Source organism: Scyliorhinus canicula, chromosome 20, assembly GCF_902713615.1.
Source record: "Scyliorhinus canicula chromosome 20, sScyCan1.1, whole genome shotgun sequence".
NCBI lineage: Eukaryota > Metazoa > Chordata > Chondrichthyes > Carcharhiniformes > Scyliorhinidae > Scyliorhinus > Scyliorhinus canicula.
Genome location: NC_052165.1, coordinates 60579602 through 60600402, shown reverse-complemented (window position 1 = coordinate 60600402; position 20801 = coordinate 60579602). Strand labels below are relative to the sequence as shown.

Here is a 20801-nt window from a genome sequence, read left to right as displayed (position 1 = left end):
CAGAATAAATCCATCAACAAAATCCATCAGCCAGTAGCCATCTGCAAAGACAAATTCAATCAAAAATCAAACTGGATTATGGAGTATTGATCAATGATTTCAGGGGTTATCGGGTATTGGTTAATGATTACAGGTGGATTATGGAGTATTGATCAGTGATTACAGGTGGATTATGGAGTATTGATCAGTGATTACAGGTGGGTTATCGAGTATTGATCAATGATTACAGGTGGATTATGGAGTATTGATCAATGATTTCAGGTGGGTTACCAGGTGTTAATCAGTGATTACAGGTGGGTTATCGAGTATTGATCAATGATTACAGGTGGGTTGTCGGGTATTAATCAGTGAATACAGGTGCATTATCGGGTATTGATCAGTGATTACACGGGATTACAGGTAGGTTATTGAGTATTGATCAATAATTTCAGTGATTATAGGTGGTTTAATGGAGTATTGATCAGTGATTACAGGGAGATTATGGAGTATTGATCAATGATTACAGGTGGATTATGGAGTATTGATCAGTGATTACAGGTGGGTTATTGAGTATTGATCAGTGATTACAGGTGGATTATCGAGTATTGATCAGTGATTATAGGTGGATTATGGAGTATTGATCAGTGATTATAGGTAGGTTATGGAGTATTGATCAGTGATTACAGGTGGGTTATGGAGTATTGATCAGTGATTGCAGGTAGATTATCGAGTATTGATCAGTGATTACAGGTGGATTATCGAGTATTGATCAGTGATTACAGGTGGATTATCGAGTATTGATCAATGATTTATGTGGGTTATCAGGTGTTAATCAGTGATTACAGGTGAGTTATCGAGTATTGATCAATGATTTCAGATGGATTATTGAGTATTGATCAGTGATTACAGGTAGGTTATCGAGTATTGATCAATGATTTCAGATGGATTATTGGGTATTGATCAGTGATTACAGGTGGATTATCGAGTATTGATCAATGATTACAGGTGGGTTATCGGGTAGTAATCAGTGATTACAGGTGCGTTATCAAGTATTGATCAGTGATTACACTGGATTACAGGTCGGTTATTGAGTATTGATCAATAACTTCAGTGATTATAGGTGGTTTATGGAGTATTGATCAGTGATAATAGGTAGATTATGGAGTATTGATCAATGATTACAGGTGGATTATGGAGTATTGATCAGCGATTACAGGTGGGTTATTGAGTATTGATCAGTGATTACAGGTGGGTTATTGAGTATTGATCAGTGATTATAGGTGGATTATGGAGTATTGATCAGTGATTACAGGTGGGTTATGGAGTATTGATCAGTGATTACAGGTGGATTATCGAGTATTGATCAGTGATTATAGGTGGGTTATCGAGTATTGATCAGTGATTATAGGTGAATTATGGAGTATTGATCAGTGATTACAGGTGGATTATGGAGTATTGATCAGTGATTATAGGTGGATTATGGAGTATTGATCAGTGATTACAGGTGGGTTATCGAGTATTGATCAGTGATTACAGATGGATTATGGAGTATTGTTCAGTGATTACAGATGGATTATGGAGAATTGTTCAGTGATTACAGGTGGATTATGGAGTATTCATCAGTGATTACAGGTGGATTATCGAGTATTGATCAGTGATTACAGGTGGATTATCGAGTATTGATCAGTGATTACAGGTGGGTTATCGAGTATTGATCAGTGATTACAGGTGGATTATGGAGTATTGATCAGTGATTACAGGTGGGTTATGGAGTATTGATCAGTGATTACAGGTGGGTTATCGAGTATTAATCAGTGATTACAGGTGGGTTATGGAGTATTGATCAATGAATTCAAGTGGGAAGGACTTCCAATGGCGACCATGAGGGAGTAGATCGCACATTTGGTGGCTCCCGCTCTGACTAGACATTCAGACCTATCCCCTCGGCTGTTTGCACTTTTAAGCGCTGGATTTGAAGAAACAGTGAACAAGTGTTTGGTGTATATATTGGTTTATGGAACAGAGAGCCCAAAGGGATCGAATCGGAAGAAACAAAAAGTCAGGGTCGAGCTGGGTGTTGGCTGCAGCAGCGGACAAGGTGGCTGGTGTCCAGACCCCGGGGCTTCGACCCAACCATCAACGGAGGAGCTGATGCAGGTCATCCGGGAAGGCTTCGCCAGACAGAAATGGGAATGTCTGGGCCCGATTAAGGAAACGGTGGAGAGGATGTAGCGGAAGCTACATGCCCAGGACAGGGCGATCCAGAAACTGGAGAAGGCGCTAGCTGAACACGAGGAACACCAGACGGCGGTGGAGATGGAGTTGGGGATGCTGAGGGACCGGCAAAAAAGGTTGCTGGAACAGGTAGAGGTTTGGCAGAATCTAAGGATTGTTAGCCTCCCGGAGGAGGCAGAGGGGGCTGATCCCAGGGAGTTTGTGGCAAACATGTTCCAGAAGCTGCTTGGAGATGGGGCTTTCCCCCGACCATTGAAGGTGGATCGGGCGTACAGTACGCTGGCGAGGAACCCACGGCAGGGAGACTCCCCTCGGGCGATGGTGGTCAGGTTCCATAAATACCTGGATAAGGAGCTTATTCTCCAATGGGCCAAGCGTATGCGGAGCTGTAAGTGGGACAACAGCATTTTGCGGGTGTACCAAGATCTAAGTGTGGAGGTGGCCAAGAGGAGGGCAGGCTTTAATCAAGTCAAGTCGATCCTGTTACGTTTGGTCTGTTGTACCTGGTGTGACTTTGGGTTACGTATGAGTCGCCCGAGGTCGCTATGGAGTTTGCCAGGAAGAAAGGACTGGTGCCAACGTGAGAACATTCTGCTCTAAGTTTGAGAAACTGTTTTTCCTGCTCGTTTCAAATGCTGTTTGCACTGATTTATTCGTTTGTTGGCTTTTCTCGTCGATAATTGCGTTGTGTTTAAGAAGGGGAAAGTAGTTTAAAAATTATTCAATTTCGGTGGGTTTTCTGTGTTGTGAGGGGGATGGTGGTGGGGATTTTTGACTTTGTATTATTTTGAGTGGTATTACTTTGATTTGTATTATGGCGAGAGTTTGGCTTTCTTTTTCTTTATACTGACTTTGGGTGGCGTCTGTTTCTTAAAGGGGGCGGCCATCGGGGCTGGGTTGATGAGGGCGATGGTTTTGAGGGACGGGGGAGGGCAGGTAGGCAACAATAGGTGGGAGACATGCTGGCGCCGGAGCCGCGGGCCACTAGGCTAGATGGGTAAGCTAGTCTGTGGGAGCGCAGTGGGGGGGGGGTATACAATCAGATTAGGGATGGGGTTAGGTTACAGAGTGTTGTTGCTGGGGGGAGGGGGAGGGGTTGCTTGGCTGACAAGGGAAGGATTTGATTTTAGAAATGGAGAAGAGGTCGGGGATGGGCGCTGCCGGGATGCGGGGCTACAGAGGCGCGGGGCAGGGGCTGGGGGCAGGCCCAGGAAAGGGGATGGCTGACCGGCAAGGGGGGGGGGTGCGGTGCCCCCCAACTAAGCTGGTTACGTGGTACGTTAGAGGGCTAAACGGGCCGGTGAAGAGGGCTAAAGTGTTCGCGCATCTGAGGGCTTTAAAGGCGGACGTGATAATGTTGCAGGAGATGCACCTGAAGGTAGCGGACCAGATCAGGTTGAGGAAGAGCTGGGTTAGTCAGGTATTCCACTCAGGGATAGACGCTAAGACCAGGGGAGTCGCGATTCTGGTGAACAAGCGGGTGCAGTTTGAGGTGGGGAGTATTGTTTCGGATGGGGAGGTCACTACGTTATGGTTAGCGGTAAGCTGGAAGGGAGGAAGGTGGTCCTGGTCAACATATATGTGCCAAACTGGGATGATGCGGATTTCATAAAGAGGGTGCTGGGGAAGATACCTGACCTGGATTCCCACAAGCTGGTTATGGGAGGGGACTTCAATACAGTTATGGATCCAGGCCTGGACCGGTCGTGCGCAAAAACAGGCAGAGTGTCAGCATTGGGGAAAGAGCTGAGGGAGTTCATGGAGCAGATGGTGGGGACCGATCCATGGAGGTTTGGTAGGCCGACAGGGAAGGAGTTTTCCTTCTTCTCGCACGTTCATAGGGTCTACTCCCAGATCGATATTTTTATACTGAGTAGGGATCTACTGACAGGGGTGGTGGATGTGCAGTATTCAGCCATCACCATTTCTGACCATGCCCCTCATTGGGTTGAACTTCAGGTGAGTGAAGAGAGCTTCCAGCGTCCCCAGTGGAGGCTGGATGTGGGACTGCTGGTGGATGAAGTGGTGTGTGGGAGGGTGAGGAAGTGTATACAAAACTACCTGCACAGCAACGATATGGGGGAAGTCTCAGCAGTGGTGGTGTGGGAGGCGCTCAAGGCTGTGGTGAGAGGGGAGCTGATTTCAATCCGGGCTCACAGGGACAAGACGGGCAGGGCAGAAACGGACCGACTGTTAGCGGAGATCCTACAGATTGACAGGAGGTATGCGGGGACCCCGAGTGCGGAGCTCTTGAGGGGACGGAGGAGGCTGCAGGCGGTGGGGTGGTGTCCACGGGTAAGGCAGTAGAGCAGCTCAGAAAGGTGAGGGGTTTGGTATATGAACATGGAGAGAAAGCCAGCAGGATGCTGGCTCAGCAGCTCAGAAAGAGGGAGGCGGCTAGGGCAATAGGTAAAGTGGTGGAGGGAGGCGGTAACTCGGTAGAGGATGCGACGGGTGTGAACAGGGCTTTCAAGGACTTTTATAGCAAACTCTATAGCTCAGACCCCCCCCCCCCCCTCCCCCCCACGGGGCCGGAGGGGATGAGACGCTTCTTCCCCTGCCATTCCCAAAAGTGGGCAAGGAGCTAGTAGAAGGGCTGAGCGCTCCGATCAGAGGTGAGGAGATATTAGAGGGCTTAAAGGCCATGCAGTCAGGTAAGGCCCCGGGGCCGGATGGGTACCCGGTGGAATTTAATAAAACGCTCTCCGGGATATTGGGGCCGCTGCTGGTCAAGGTTTTTAATGAGGCAAGGGACAGAGGGGTGCTGCCCCAGACGATGTCGCAGGCTACCATCTCCTTGATTTTAAAACGGGACAAGAACCCGGAGTTGTGTGGGTCTTATAGGCCGATTTCACTTCTTAATGTGGATGCTAAACTGCTGGCAAAGGTTTTGGCCACTAGGATTGAGGATTGTGTGCCGAGTGTTATTAGGGAGGACCAAACAGGGTTTGTTAAAGGTAGGCAACTGGGGGCGAATATAAGAAGATTGCTCAATATGATCATGATGCCCCCGGAAGGAAAGGAGGTGGAGGTAGTGATGGTTATAGACGCGGAGAAGGCATTTGACCGGGTAGAGTGGGACTACTTATGGGAGGTGCTGGGATGGTTTGGATTTGGGTTGGGTTTCATCGACTGGGTCAGGCTGTTATATCAGGCCCCGGAGGCGAGTGTGAGGACAAACAGGATGACTTCCGACTATTTTAGACTGTACCGGGGGACGAGACAGGGGTGCCCCCTCTCCCCACTGCTGTTTGCGCTCGCTATAGAGCTGCTGGCAATTGCTCTGAGGGCTTCAGGGGTTTGGAGGGGGCTGGTTCGAGGGGGGGGGGGGGGGTGGAGCATAGGGTTTCATTGTACGCAGATAACCTGCTTTTGTACGTTTGGACCCGATACCTGGGATGGATGTAATCATGGCGACCCTGGGGGAATTCGGCCGGTTTTCGGGGTATAAATTGAATATGAGAAAAAGTGAAATGTTTGTAGTCCAAGAGAGTGGCCAAGGTGACCGGCTGAGGGAGCAGGGCCGGCCCAAGGTACCGGCAACTCGGGCAGTCGCCCGGGGCGCCATGTGCTAGGGGGCGCCAGAGACTCGGGTCCCGCGCATGCGCAGTTGGGCCGGTGCCAACCAGCGCATGCGTGGTGGCCGCCCTCCCCCAGGGCGGCCCCCTCCGCCCCCCCCCGCTCCCGCCCCCTCCGTCCCCCCGTCCGCCCCCGGCCCCGCCACCGGCCTCGGCCCCCCCCCCCCCGGCCCCCCCCGCCCCCCCCGCCCCCGCCTCGGCCCTGCCCCGCCCGCCTCGCCCCCCCCCCCCCTCCCCCCCGAGGGCGCTGAAGTTCAGCTTGCCCGGGGCCCCAGCAACCCTAGGGCCGGCGCTGTGAGGGAGCTGCCATTCTGGTTAGTTGGGGACAGTTTCAGGTACCTGGGAATACAAGTGGCGTGGGATTGGGGTCGACAACACAAGGTGAACCTGTTCCGGCTGGTAGATCAGATGTGAGGGGAGTTCTGGAGGTGACGTTGGAGCTGTCGTTAGCTGGGAGAGTTCAGACAGTTAAAATGACGGTTCTCCCGAGGTTCTTATTCGTATTCCAGTGTCTCCCCAATTTCATTCCACATTCCTTTTTTAAGAGGGTAAGCAAGATCATTTTAGGCTTCGCATGGATGGGCAAGTCCCCGCGAGTAGAGGGTGATGCTCGAGCGGAACCGGGCGAAAGGGGGGCTTGCACTGCCGAATTTCAGCAAGTATTATTGGGCAGTTCACATAGCCATGATAAGGAAGTTGGAGGTTGGACGGGGGGGGGGGGAATTGAGCGGATGGGAGATTTGTTCTTGGAAGGGAGCTTCCCTAGCTTGAGGGCGCTGGAGGCCAAGTTTGGGTTGACGAGGGGGAATGAATTCCAGTATATTCAGGTGGGGGACTTTTTGAGCATGCAGGTGCCATCTTTTCCACTCTTGCCACTAAGGGGGATCCAAGATGGGGTACTGTCTGGAGGATGGGTGGGGGAGGGAACATAGAACATAGAACAGTACAGCACAGAACAGGCCCTTCGGCCCTCGATGTTGTGCCGAGCAATGATCACCCTACTTAAACCCACGTAACCCGTATACCCGTAACCCAACAATCCCCCCATTAACCTTACACTACGGGCAATTTAGCATGGCCAATCCACCTAACCCGCACATCTTTGGACTGTGGGAGGAAACCGGAGCACCCGGAGGAAACCCACGCACACACGGGGAGGACGTGCAGACTCCACACAGACAGTGACCCAGCCGGGAATCGAACCTGGGACCCTGGAGCTGTGAAGCATTGATGCTAACCACCATCACTAACGAGGGAAGTGTCTCGGATATTTACAAGGAGCTCATGGGAGCAGAGGAAATGCAGACTGAGGAGCTGTGGCATAAATGGGAGGAGGAGTTGGGAGGGGAGATTGAGGAAGGCTTGTGGGCGGACGCGCTGAGCTGGGTTAATGGGACTACCTGATTCAATTTAAGGTCATCCACCGGGCCCACATGACAGTGTCCCGGATGAGCAGATTCTTCGGCATAGAGGACAGGCGTGTAAAGTGTCTGAGAGGACCGGCTTACCATGTCCACATGTTTTGGGCGTGTCCAAAACTTAGGAGATACTGGCAGGGGTTAGAGAACGTCATGTCTGGAGTATTGAGCATAAGGGTGGCAATGAGTCCAGAGGTGGCGATTTTTTAGGGTTTCAGAGACCCTGGAAGTCCAGGGGCAAAAGAGGCCGACGTTTTGGCCTTTGCTTCCCTGGTAGCCCGGAGACGGATACTTCTAGCTTGGAGGGACTCAAAGCCCCCGAAGTCAGAAGCCTGGATGTCAGACATGGCGAGTTTCCTGGGCTTGGAGAAAATCAAGTTCGCCTTGAGAGGGTCAGTGTCAGGGTTCATCCGGAGGTGGCAACCATTCATTGACTTCTTTGCGGAGAATTAATCATCAGCAGGGGGGTGGCGGGGTTGGGGAGGGAGGGTTAGGGGAATGTAGTATAGGGGGTCAATTAGGCAGATCTGGGAAGGACAGGTTAGGGCAATTGCACTGTGAACTTTGTTTATTGTACAGTCCTTTTGTTTTCACGTTCTGTAATTTTACTGTTTACAATGCCAAAAAATACCTCATTAAAATTGTTTATAAAAAAATGAATTCTAGTGGGTTATCGGGTATTGATCAGTGGGTTTCATGTGCTTTTAACCCAGACTCCTGCCACCCAAATAGTCTAAACAGTGGCATTCCAGACTGCTTGCACCCTTGCCCAGATGCTGCTCTCCAAGGCTGGTCCTTGTAGTTCCAGAACCGCTCAAGGATTTCCTACAATGTCAGCTGCAGGTACGCTCAGTAAAGGTTAGTAGACTTCTAGCATATGCTGCAGCCACTGGATTAATGTTGCATAGGAGCAGGAGACGAGACAAAGGCATCCACGAGACAGCTGCTAAGGGAATGAACAAATGTGATTAGTTGGGTTTTGTACATATTATTTGTTTGTTTTGTGGTGGCCTTTATTGAAGGGATGTGACCAAGTGGATTCTGCAATGGTGCTTATCTGAGAGATGGTAAGATGCAAGACTCGTGGACAATATGTATCTGGGGTTGTATTCCAGGAATCCAGGTTTAAATTTGGTACTTGTGGACAAGCCGTCAGGAATGCAGGTGTACCTTCTCCCTTCCACCCTCCACATGCTGCTGCTTCTCCCTTCCTCCTGCTCCTCCTGAGGTTGTCACCAAATAGATTGTGGCAAAGGCACTACCGTCATGAGTGCCAGGTTATGAGAAAGCAGAAGATTACCATTCCAGGGAGCACTGTAGGACCGCACAGCATTTGAGGCAACGGCACTGTTGACTCATCCCCTCAGTTGCCTGGTTGATGATGTTTCTTGACAGCATGACTCCTGTTGCGTGAATGCTGGCCATGCATAGCCAGGCTGCAGAGTGAATTCATCAACCGTGTGTAGAGCAGATAACCTTTGTCTTCTGCAGTCTGGTGGCTGAAAGATTGATAGATCAGTGGACTGGTGCAGTATAAACACATCATGCCTGCGGTCAGGACAGTGGGCATTCAATTGGATGATGTACTGAGTGTAATTACACATGAGTACACATCCAGCAAGCGGAGAAGTGAGGTCGTATATCCCAGAATTGAGGTGCACTATCGAAAAATGTGCGCGCCGTCAATGGCATTCTCCAATATGGGGAAGCTTGTTACCTTGACAAAGCCATGTCCACACTTGGCCTGCTTCTTTCTGTTCGGAGGAAGTACAATAAACTCACTTCCCCAGGCATAAAGACTGTCAGGTACCTTTTGATGCAGCAATGGACAGCAAACTGGAAGATGTTTGATTCTTTGTCCCCGTGGGGGGGGGGGGGGGGGGGGGGGGGGGTCTCTTTATTTGGGGGCTCTGTGGGGGTTCTCTTTATTTAGAGGGTCTCTGGGGGATGTCTTATTTAGGGGGTCTCTGGGGCTGGTCTTTTTTTAGGGGGTCTCTAGGGAAGGTTTCTTATTTCGGGAGTTTCTGCGGGGCGCAGTGGGGGGGGCTGCTGCTGGTCGGGTAACCACTGTGTGGGGGGGGGGAGGAGGACCCAGACTGAATTGAGATGTGGTGGGGCTAAATTACGATGTGGGGGGTGGGGAGGCGGTGGCCAGCCACGGGTCCTCGCTATAGGACCACCTGGTCAATGGCGGCCTGACAGCAGATTCTCTTGGGAATCTCACGTAATCGAGAATACATATATTTATGTGGTGAACAATTCGGAATAGCTGGACCCCCAAATGAGATGTAATTCAACTCCGTCTGGAGATAACAGTCTCCCAAACTGAATAATTTGCCCTATATGGAGATTAAAATCCCGCTTGATTATCACTTATTTCTTTCTTTTTGAGCTAATCATTCTCCGGTTTTGTTTTTGAAACTGCGTGCATTCAGATACAGAGGGCAGGATTCTTCTTTGCCCAACGCTAAAATCGGGAATACCAATTGGGCGGACAATGGCTCCCGATGCCAAAATCATGGCAGGTGCCCGTTTGACACTGGGATGCGATGCTCTGCCCCCTCCAAATCGACGTCATCAAGACTTGTGCCGCGGGCGGTCGCAACCCCATTTGAATATCATTATCTGGCCCCACCCGTGATGCTCCACCACTGATGGGCCTAGTTCACGACGGCGCAGGCCACGTGTGGTCTCAGCGGTCGTGAGCCTGGCGTGGCGGCTGTGGAGCGAGAGAGAGGGCGTGCACATAGTGTCCAGCACCGCCATACTCTGCCGAGAGCCGTGCCGCTGGCCGGGGGGGGGGCTTCTGCCAGGACTGGGCGGAGTAGTTGCGGCAACTGACATCATGGTCTGCCCACACCGCACATTTCCAGTTCTCACTTGTTATGCCCTCACCAAAATTACATTGAGTGCAGGCCACACCAGATATGTATAGAAGCAGTGAAGACTTTAAGATTAAATTGGCACAAAGCGCCACAACTATTGTTACTACAGTGTCACATTTTGCAGTGTATAGATTTACCTTATAAAATCTAAATTGGTGAACTAAGATAGATTGAAAGTACCTAATGCTACCCGGGTGACTATTAGGCCATTTGGAAAATTATCATGTTTTCTACTATTTTAACTTAAGACAGTATGATTGAATGAATGTCTCTTTTATTAGAAATATCATCAGCTAAGCAATGGACCTGTCACAATTGGAGGAACTTTCTGCATCCCCTCTTTCAAAAATAGCCACATGTAAAAGTTTCTGTTGGCAATTCTATTTTCATGCAAATTAAAAGTGTTCTGGGTTGTTCTGCAGTCGGCTGATAAAAAATGGACAAATCAAGAGTCTGGTTGTGTATGCCAGACTATTGTATTACTGAATGAGGAATTATAATCACAACAGCACATTTCATGTATATTGGAAGGCTGACATTAATGGACAGTTTGTATGAATTTACTTATATCTCAAAAGTTTGACAACATTGTTGTCTTTGCCACTTATTAGCAATTCTCAATTGACTGGATGCATGAGGGAGTGGAGGGGAGGAGAAGGTTGACATTTTAATCTGAATTGATGGGTATCAATGATGACAGTATGTGAGATCTTAAGAGATAGAACATTATTATTCTGCCTCTATCACTTTATTTTATAATTGTATTTCTACTTGAAACAAATTAACTGTGATGTACAATACCTCAGTCAAATCCCAATCTAATAGCTCCAGCAGATACCATCACAAAGGTTTTGACAATGTGTTTTTGGATATAAGAGATCTGGAAAGCTATGACAAGACCTGACATCACCGTGCCACATATTTGGACAAACACCTTTGCGTGAGGAATTGGCCTCTTTCAAATTGTTGCATTTAACATTTTATTGTTCGTCAGCCAGTTCCAGGAGTTCTTGAACTACCACTCTGTATCTTCAAGCAGTTGGTAGAGAAATAATGGGCGCAATTCTCCGACCCCCACGCCGGGTGGGAGAATCGCGGGAGTGCCGGGCGAATCATGCCACACCGCCCCGGCACCCCCACACGATTCTCCCCCCCCCCCCCCAAAACGGCATGTCACGTTTTGCAACAGGCCGCTCGGAGAATCACCGCTCCGGCCGAGCGGCGATTCACCGGCTCAGATGGGCCGAGCGGCCTGCCTAATCTGACCGGTTCACGCCGGCGCCAACCACACCTGGTCGCTGCCGGCGTGAACATAGCGCGACCGCTGTTTGTGGGGCCTGTGGGGGGCAAAGGGAGGATCGAGCACCAGGGGCGTGCTTGGGAGGGGTCTGGCCCGCGATCGGTACCCACCGATCGTCGGGCCGGCGTCTCTGAAAGACGCACTCTTTTCCCTCTGCCGCTCCGCAAGATCAATCCGCCATGTCTTGCGGGGCAGCGGAGGGGAAGATGCGGGTGACGTCATTTATGCGCCGCTGGCTACGTCATTCAGGCCGCGCCGCTTTGACGCAAGCGGCGAGGCCCAGCGCGCGAGATTGACACGCTGCCGCTCCTAGCCCCCCTGGGGGAAGGAGAATAGGGTGGGGCAAGGAGCAGCCTCTGACTCCGACGCTCTGGCACCCCCCGTGACTCTCCCACCCCCCCAAAATGGGCCAGATGGGGCGAGCGGCCTGCCATTCCCGACCTGTTCACGCCGGCGGCAACAACACCTGGTCGCTGCCGGCATGAACATGGTGCAAAATGTGAGTTTGGGGCCTGTGGGGGGCAGAGAGGGGATCAAGCACCACGGCCGTGCTTGGGAGGCGACTGGCCCGCGATCGGTGCCCACCGATCGTCGGGCCGGCATCTCCAAACGACGCACTCTTTCCCCTCCGCTGCCCCGCAAGATCAAGTCGCCATGTCTTGAGGGGCAGCGGAGGGGAAGACGGCAACCGCGCATGCGCGGGTTGGAGCCGGCCAACCTGCGCATGCGCGGCTGACGTCATTAGGCGCCGCCAGCCGCGTCTTTCTCGGTGTTCCGCCTTGACACCAGCGTCAAGGCCCGGCGGCCGAGATTTAAGGAACGCTGCTCCTAGCCCTCCCGGGGGGGGGGGGGGGGGGGGAGGAGAATAGGGAGCGAGGAGCGGCCTCTGACGCCGTCGTGAAACACTCCGGGTTTCACGACGGCATCGGGTGTTGCGGAGAATTCGACCTCTGACTCCCTTTGGGAGAATTTTGCCCAACATTTTCCAGGAAGTTCGATGGTTTGCCCTGAATTTTCCATGGGGAATTTTACTATAACTGATCCGGTGAGTGTTCAGAAGACCCGATTGCTTGATCTGAAGATTGATCTTCTAATATGAAATACAACAAGCTACAAGACAAGGGGCGGGATTCTCCCAACCCTGGGCCAGGCCGAAGAATCCCCGCGAACGGGCCATGCCGCCCCGACGCCGGCACGCGATTCTCCGCAGAGCAGCGAATCGGCGCCATTGGTGCCGGCATAGTTGGCGCTCCGCCGGTCGCGGGCCGCACTACATTGCTGGCCCGCCGATTCTCTGGCCCGAATGGGCCAAGCGGCCTTAAGAAAATAGCCGAGTCCCGCCGGCACTGTTATAACCTGCTCTGGGCCGGCTGGACCTCAGTGTTGAAGGGTCGGGTGGCGGCTGGTGACGGGTGGAGGGGGTCTGATCCTGGGGGGGGCCTCCAATGTGGCCTGGCCCGCGATCGGGTCCCACCGATCAGTGGGCCGGCCTCTGTGGCTGAGGGCTCCCTTCCCTACGTGCCGGCCCCTGTTGTCCTGCGCCATGTTGCGTCGGGGCCGGCGCGTTGAAGGAGGCCACCGCACATGCGCGCGTTGGCGCTGGCGCAACTGCGCATGCGCGGATCCCGCGGCACACAATTCACCGCTCCAGCTCCATGTTGATCCCCTGTAGGGGACAGAATTAGTCCTGGGAGCAGCCCGTTCACGTCGTCGTAAAACGCAACGGCATTTACGACGGCGTGGACACTCTGCCGCGGGATTGGAGAATCCCGCCCAAGTATTCTGTTAGATGGAGATTCCTCACTCGGGGTTTGGAAACAAAGGATGAGTAATAGTCCCAGCTCTATGCCATTATTCATTGTGCCTGTACTAAAATATCATTATTTTCAAAGAATATCTGAAGTAGTGAATCAGAAATCCAGGGAAAAAATCCTATTGCTTATTTCCTTGTCTCACAAGCAGATCTGGTGCAGCAGCTGGTGTGGAAACGATGCACTAGCCATTCATTATCCGTGCTCCTGGTGCTTAGAAATTCATTGAGTGAGTTTTCTTTTCAGAAGCAGCAGAGACACACAAATAGGTGGTAATTGCCAGTGAGTCATTTGATGGTGCCAGATCTGAATCCACCAATTAGATCATTTGGATACAGGGATTGGAGGGTGTTAAAGCCATTCAGATCATTTGAGAGCAAGAGCCAGAATATGTATAAACTAATTGGATTGGCTGGAGAGTCCATACTGAAAGCTACCTATTCTGTTATTCTCTAAGTCTGAACAAAGATTGTAGACTCCCAGTTAACACAAATACTTTATTCAATGGGTTTGTTTTGTTTCCAGAGCTTAAGTAGATATAATTCAGCCAAGAGGTATGATCAGTGAAGCTAAGGTAAGCTGCCTATGCTGAGCTGTCTGTCTGCTGCTGCTTACTAGCCCTGTGCTTCTGAAAGAGGCCGATCCTCCCTTGGGCTGGACCCATCTCTGATGCTGCCCTCCAGTGATGCTGTGGCTGTTACATCTGTCTGTAGTCCCTGGTGTATGTGCAGTTGTATGTACAGATGTACAGATCACTACATCCCCCCCCTTTTATTGGACATGTTTTCTAGACTGGCCTCAAGAAAACTGTACATAACAAGTGGTGAGAATATGCAAATCTGCACACTGTGAAAATGATAAAGGTAATACAGAAACAATTGTGACAAACACCGTGAGAAACGTTCATATTCGTCTTGTGCGTGTGTTGAAGTGTCGGTACAAATCTAGTGATTGGGTGCCTTGCGGCTTCTGCTGGAGCGTCTTAACGGTGGTAGTAAGGATGATGGTTTGTTGTGTGGCGAGAAACGTCCTGTGGACAAATGGACTCAGTCAAGTCCAGTGTGGGAAATACTGGCGTTGTAGGTCGAATCTCTAATAGATCCCGGCGGTTACAGCGAAAAAGTACTCCCGCAGACGATTTGACAATGTAGGACCCTGGTGCCTCCTGCCTGGTCACCGTTGCTGACTCAGACCATCCGCCTTCTTGGTCCCTGATGCTGATGGCGTCACCTATTGTCAGTGGCTTGAGTGGGATCGCATGTTGATCGTAGTATAGTTTTTGTTTGGAGCATAGTGCCCGCATGTCATCGAGAACCGGTGCGTTGCCGGGGTCTCGGAATTGCTTTGCCGGTAGGGTTGTCTGGATGTCTCTGCCAAAGAGCATTTGTGCTAGCGACAGTGCTGAGCTCAATGAGGTTGCTCGGTACGATAACAGAGCTAGGTTGATGTCGCAACGCGACTCGGCTGCTTTGCTGATGAATCATTTAATGATGTGGACACCTTTTTCCCCTGTTCCATTTGATTGTGTGTCGCACCGTTGTCTGACCTCGACTTTTTCCTGTGTTTGTGGTATTGATTCTGTATGTGATCGTTCGTGAAAGCTGTTTTGCTTGTTTGTTCTGGAGCAGATGTGAATTTGTGAGATTCTTTATCATGCCATGGCATGTTTGTAGTCTTGTCATTGTTTTGCAGTGTGCTGTGGCATTGTCCTTCACGTGCAGAGTTGTACCATGTTGTACAGGTCGTTGTTTCATTGTTGTTGTTTCTGTCATTTCTGTCTTTGTTGTTTTCGTTGGAGTTCTTGTTGTTTTTGTCATTTCTGTCTTGGTTGTTTTCGTTGGAGTTCTTGTTGTTGTTGTTGTTCTTTTTGCCACACTTGTTGATTCTGTTTTTGTTGTTTTCGCTTTTATTCTTATTCTTTTTCTTGTCATGCTTGTTGTTTCTGGGATGCTTCTTGTTGTTTTTGTCGTTCTTGTTGCGCTGCATGTTGTTTTTGTTGTTGCTGTTGTTGTTCTTGCTGATTTTGTTCTTCTTGTTGCGCTCAATGAGTGTGCCATGTGGATGATTTGAGTCATTGTCACAGTTATTGGTGTCAGTGTCCTTTGTGGTATCTACTACATTGAGCGTATCTTCTTGAGAATTGTGAGAATGATCTGGTGTTGCATTGATGTTGGTGACATCTGTCATTTGTGGTGGATTCAATTCCTCTTCTTTGCTTACTTGGTACTCCTCTTCTAGAGTTATTTCTGGTTCACTTGAATCATCATTGATTTCTAGGTGCTCCTCTTTTGGAGTAATTTCAGGTTCATTGAATCATCTGTGATCTCTTTGCGCTCCTTTTCTGGAGTCAAAATCTTCATGATTTCATTTTGTTGTGGGTCATAGTGCTCCTTTTCTGGAGTCAAAATCTTCAAGATTTCAATTGACATGGTCTCTCTGGACTCATGGGTGGCTGTCCTCTGATTATTGAGTGCTTCTGTGCAGACGAGCTGAGATATGTCAGTCTCGCTGTGATCCTGCACATCCTGTATAGGAATTGTGATTTCTTCGTCTCTTGTCTCACATACAGTGGGTAGACATTCAGTGTCTTCTTCTGGTGGCTCAAATAAGTTTGATAGATCTTCATGGTCTTGTACATGCACGGCGTTCGCTATGGAGTAATTGCTTGCTTCCATTTTTGAGTCTGTCACGGAGCTGTCTGTGGAGGCTTGCGTCACTCTCTTTGTGGAGGCTTGCGTCGCTCTCTTTGTGGAGTCCTTCATTGCTCTCTCTGTGGAGTCCTTTATCGCTCTCTCTGTGGAGTCTGTCATCGCTCTCTGTGGAGTCTGTCATCGTTCTCTCTGGGAAGTCGTGCAGTGTTCTCGCTGTAAAGTCGATCTGTGCTCTCTCAACGGAGTCGTTCTGTGCTCTCTGTGTGGCATCGTCTTCATCTTGGGTAGTGCTGTCATCCAATGTACCGACGTTCTGCCATGGCACCATGGTATTGGATTCATCTACCATGAGAAGAGTCGTATTGAGCTTTTCAACCATATTGCTGATGCTGTGATCAGGATCTCCGAATAACTCAGCCATGTCTGAGCAGTATTGTGTGTATTGTTCATTGGACAAATCATCACTTTTTGTTTCAGAGTTGCGATCGTTCTCTTCATGTTCAATGAACAAATCATCTTGTGTGGAGGCTAGGACCCTTTGTGGTGCATGTTCCTCTCTGTTTCTTGGCGTCAGGTCGCAGCATAATCCTGCACTCACGAGTCGGGATGTCATATATGCTGGGTTGAAGATTCCCCGTTCTGAAGAACTCATCGTCGGGGTCTTCACGGTACAACACCTCTCGTTGCGGTTCGGATTTGGTACAGGGGTAGCCATCTCCCAAGATGAAATCTTCGTCTGAGTCTACAAGGACAATATAATCTCCTAGGGTGGTGCTAACTGCTTGTTCAAGGGTGTTGTGAAAGTTATTTTCAACTGCGGGCGTAAGTTCGGGCATTGTTCTGTCTTTTGAGGCAAGAAAATTGGGTTTTGCCACTTTAAATTTCTTTTTGTTCATTTTTGTGCATTTCCCTTTTAAGTGGGCGTGGTCCTGGTCCTCTGACATCATGACGCTCGTGACATCATGTGTAGGATTCGATTGCCCATGCGCACACCGAGTTTCTTGTACTGTGCCCTCTTTTTGCAACTGAGCATGTGCGGCTCCTTTCCCAAGATGGCTGCCACTCAGACCCTCCGTCTTTCTCTGATTCAACCCTGCCTCCGCCTCGTGGTGAGTGTTCACGCCATTTTTACCGATTTTGTTTACTAAATGATGATTCTGTATTTGTAGAGACTCAAAGTATTGATTTTGTTTTTGTTTATAAGCAAGGCATTTTTGTATAGTGATTTCTAGAATTAGATACTTATTTTGTGAAAGTTCTTCCTTCAAATTTTTAGCAGATAGTCCAGAAATTAATTGATGCATTATCACAGTGTCTCTGAAATCAGCATAATCACAGCCTGTGGTATTAACTTGAGATTTGTAATAAAATCAGAGATGGGCCCTCCGTTTCGCTGACAAGAGTTAAATCTTTCCAGCATCTCACCGGACTGACTGTTACAGCGGTCAGCAAATTTTTTGAGTATAACGTCTACTTTGGTGTTGTCCTCACCTTCTAAGTAATTAAAGCAATTATAGATTTCTCGAGCATCATGCTCTCTTGTTGAGAGTAGCAGGGCTATTTTTGTTGCGTCAGAGGCAGTGCTTAAATCATTAGCTGTGATAAATATTTGGAACAGCTGTTCAAACATTTTCCAGTTATAACTTAAATTACTGATTGTTTCCAGCTGCCATGGAGTTCCAACAAGTTCCATCGAATCAGTTAGTCGTCGAGGATCCATTTGCTGCGAAGTCTTCCACAGTCGAATATTCGGTTTAAGTTTTTCTTCTCTTGCTGGTGTCTAGCTAGCTTTCTGAAATCACTCCTGGTATCATATGTTATTCTCTAAGTCTGAATAAAGATTGTACACTTCCAGTTAACACAAATAATTTATTCAATGGGTTTGTTCTGTTTCCAGAGCTTAACTAGATATAAAACAGTCAAGAGGAATGACCAGTGAAGCTAAGGTAAACTGCCTACGCTGAGCTGTCTCTGTCTGCTGCTGCTCACTAGCCTTGTGCTTCTGAAAGAGGCCGATCCTCCCTTGGGTTGGACCCTTTATACCCGTCTCTGATGCTGCCCTCTAGTGATGCTGTGGCTGTTACATCTGTCTGTAGTCCCTGGTGTATGTGCAGATGTATGTACAGATGTACAGATCACTACACCTATCAATAACGCAGATGAGAGACATGAGTGTGGAGAATGAATATAGAGTGAGAGTATCTTCATGACCTAGCAATGGCCCAAGGTTGTTTTTGAAGTATAGTTACAACACGGTAAGTAATTTACACTCAACTTGAATCAGACAGAAGTTACTGTCTCGCACTGTTAAACACATGCTATCTCGAAGCAGAAATGATTAAGGTCTGCTGTTGCTTTCCCAGAGGAACAAGTTATAGCTGTGTTTGTTTACATCTGCTTCCAAGTAATTAATGTAGCAAACAAGCTGCAAAAATGCTGCCTCTGAAAACTTTTTTGGGCCTAACCCAGCTGTTGTCTTTATGTGAAAGTTTATTTTGTTCCAGCTGATTTTTTTTTGGAGTAAGCAGACCTCTCCGTGGTGCAAATGCGATGGCTGAATATTTATTTGACCATTCCTATAACTACACTTACAGAATCAACGGCAATTGGGGTTAAAAATAAATTATGATGGGATTTAAACTTGGATTTAAATTCAGAATTACAGCCAGCTTGAAAATGATGTAAAATGTATCAATCGGATGTCAAAAATCATTATTTATCCCAGTGCACCCTTAGGAAATAAGAATGTTAGAATTGTCAGGTTATAAGAGTGGCATGATGGCGCAGTGGTCAGCACTGCTGCCTCACAGCACTGCTGCCTCACAGCACTGAGGACCTGAGTTCAATCCTGGCCCCGGGTCACTCTGTGTGTGGAGTTTGCACATTGTCCCCGTGTCTGCATGGGTCTCACCCCCACAACCCAAAAAGATGTGCATGGTAGGTGGATTGGCTGCGCTAAATTGTCCCTTAATTGTAAAAAACAGAATTGGGTACTCTAAATTTATAAAAGTAGCATTGTCAGGTTGTGATATGAGCAGCTATGATGGAATCATTCCTACTTCTGTTCTCCAGTGTTGACTTGTCACAAAAAGTGGGGTCAAAGGGAAGGCATTGCGTTTGTAGCAAAAAGATGGGAACAGGTGCACCTACAGTGAGACACCTTACTCCAGGCCATCCCACCGTACCCTCACCTGCTCCACCACACTCGCACACCTCAATTACATTCCTTTCAGCCCACATGTAAGGCTGCTTCCTTGGAGGATATATAGGCCTCCTCTAACTGGATGTACCTGTTTCTGTAGATGTGCCAATTGAACCAGGCAAGATGACTACTAAATGGAGGGGCCCTATCTGCTCTAAGGTGGGCATAATAGATTCCATGGCCCTTATGAAGAAAAGTAGTTGCTCTGGGAACTTGACCAATGTTTATCCTTCAGCCAGCCCTATCTGTAACAGATAATCTTTTCATCATCTCATTGCTGTTTGAGGCTATTCATGTAGGCCCCGCCTTCTCAACCTTGTCCTTCGCCTGAGGTGTGCTGATCCTCAGGTTAAACAACCACCAGTCAACTCTCCCCCTCAAAGAGGAAAGCAGCCTATGATCATCTGGGCCTATGGTGACTTTACATTTACCTGTTTGTGAGCTTGGTGTGCTCAAATTGGCTGCTGCATTTCCTTCCATTATAACAGCTAATACACAAAAGTACTTAATTGGCTTGAAAGCAATTTGGGACCTTCTGAAATGATTGAAGACGGTACATAAATTAAATCACTTTTGTTAATTACTTTTAGAAGTTTTTAAAAATAAATTTAGAGCATCCAATTTGCTTTTTTCCAATTAAACGGCAATTTAGCATGGTCAATTCACCTACCTGCACATCTTTTGGTTGTGGGGTGAGACCTGCATAGACATAGGGAGAATGTGCAACTTTCACATGGATAGTGACCCGGGATGGTATAGAACCCGGGTCCTCGGTGCTGTGAGGCAGCAATGCTAACCACTGCGCCACCATGCCACCCTAGCTACTTCTATAAGTTGGCATGTATTACCACAGAGCTATTATTTTGTGTTGGTTGTTGTCCCCTTCTCAGGACATTTGATCAAAACGATTTGAGATCTTTCTGCGGTACACAATATACCCAGGCTGACAGGTCAGGCGGACAATATATGCACAGACCTCAGCCAATGGTGTTATTTTTCTATTTTTCCCTCTCTTCTATGAAGAAGCAACGAGTATTCACTTTATTCTAGACCACAAGCCAACATGGGCATTCGCAACTAGCTAACCTTCTAGTTTCCAATTTCATCAGTTTGAAGGGTGCTTTTTGTTAACAAAAATTGGAAAATCATTCAGAACTGTCAAAAATACGATGCATGAGGAATATGTTTCAGGGCTGAATTTGAATCTATTTCCGACAAATGAAACGGCATTGCTGTGACCTCCTGTGGGTTTTAAGTCCCATGCGGTAAGGAGACTGATTATTTCAGCATGGATGTGAAATCAAGGTCCCGAAATGACAAGACAACGTTCTGACTCCTTTCATCACCTTTTTTGCTTGTCATATCAATTTATGAGTGACGTTCCTTTCCTTTAAAAGTACCCCCTTGATTCTTCAAGCAGCTGGAAAGATTGTAAACCATAAGGTGATCTTGGCTTCTTCTTTTAAAACAATATTTAAATCCGCCATTAACTCAGTGGCTGAACACATCGAAAGCTTTTTCCATCAAAAGATTGCCACAACGGCAATAGTTATCCTCTGCCCATCTGGTGTCTTGGTGCATGACAGCTTATTACCACAGGCGTGAAGTCTAACTGGCAGCAACTGCTTGTATCAAGTATCAGAAAGCTGGAACAAATTTGACAACCAGACTTATCATCGTGACTGAGTAATTTATGGTGCTGGACTCAAATGGGTTTCAATGAGGATGCCAGGGCACAAACC

At 48.5% G+C, this 20801-nt stretch overlaps 1 protein-coding gene across 3 annotated transcripts in view; it reads right to left on the bottom strand.

Annotated features, from left to right (window-relative positions):
• The window catches only part of LOC119955070 (protein shisa-like-1), a 226297-nt gene that overhangs the window by 121771 nt on the left and 83725 nt on the right, over positions 1-20801 (bottom strand). The gene's annotated exons all lie outside the window — the stretch shown is intronic.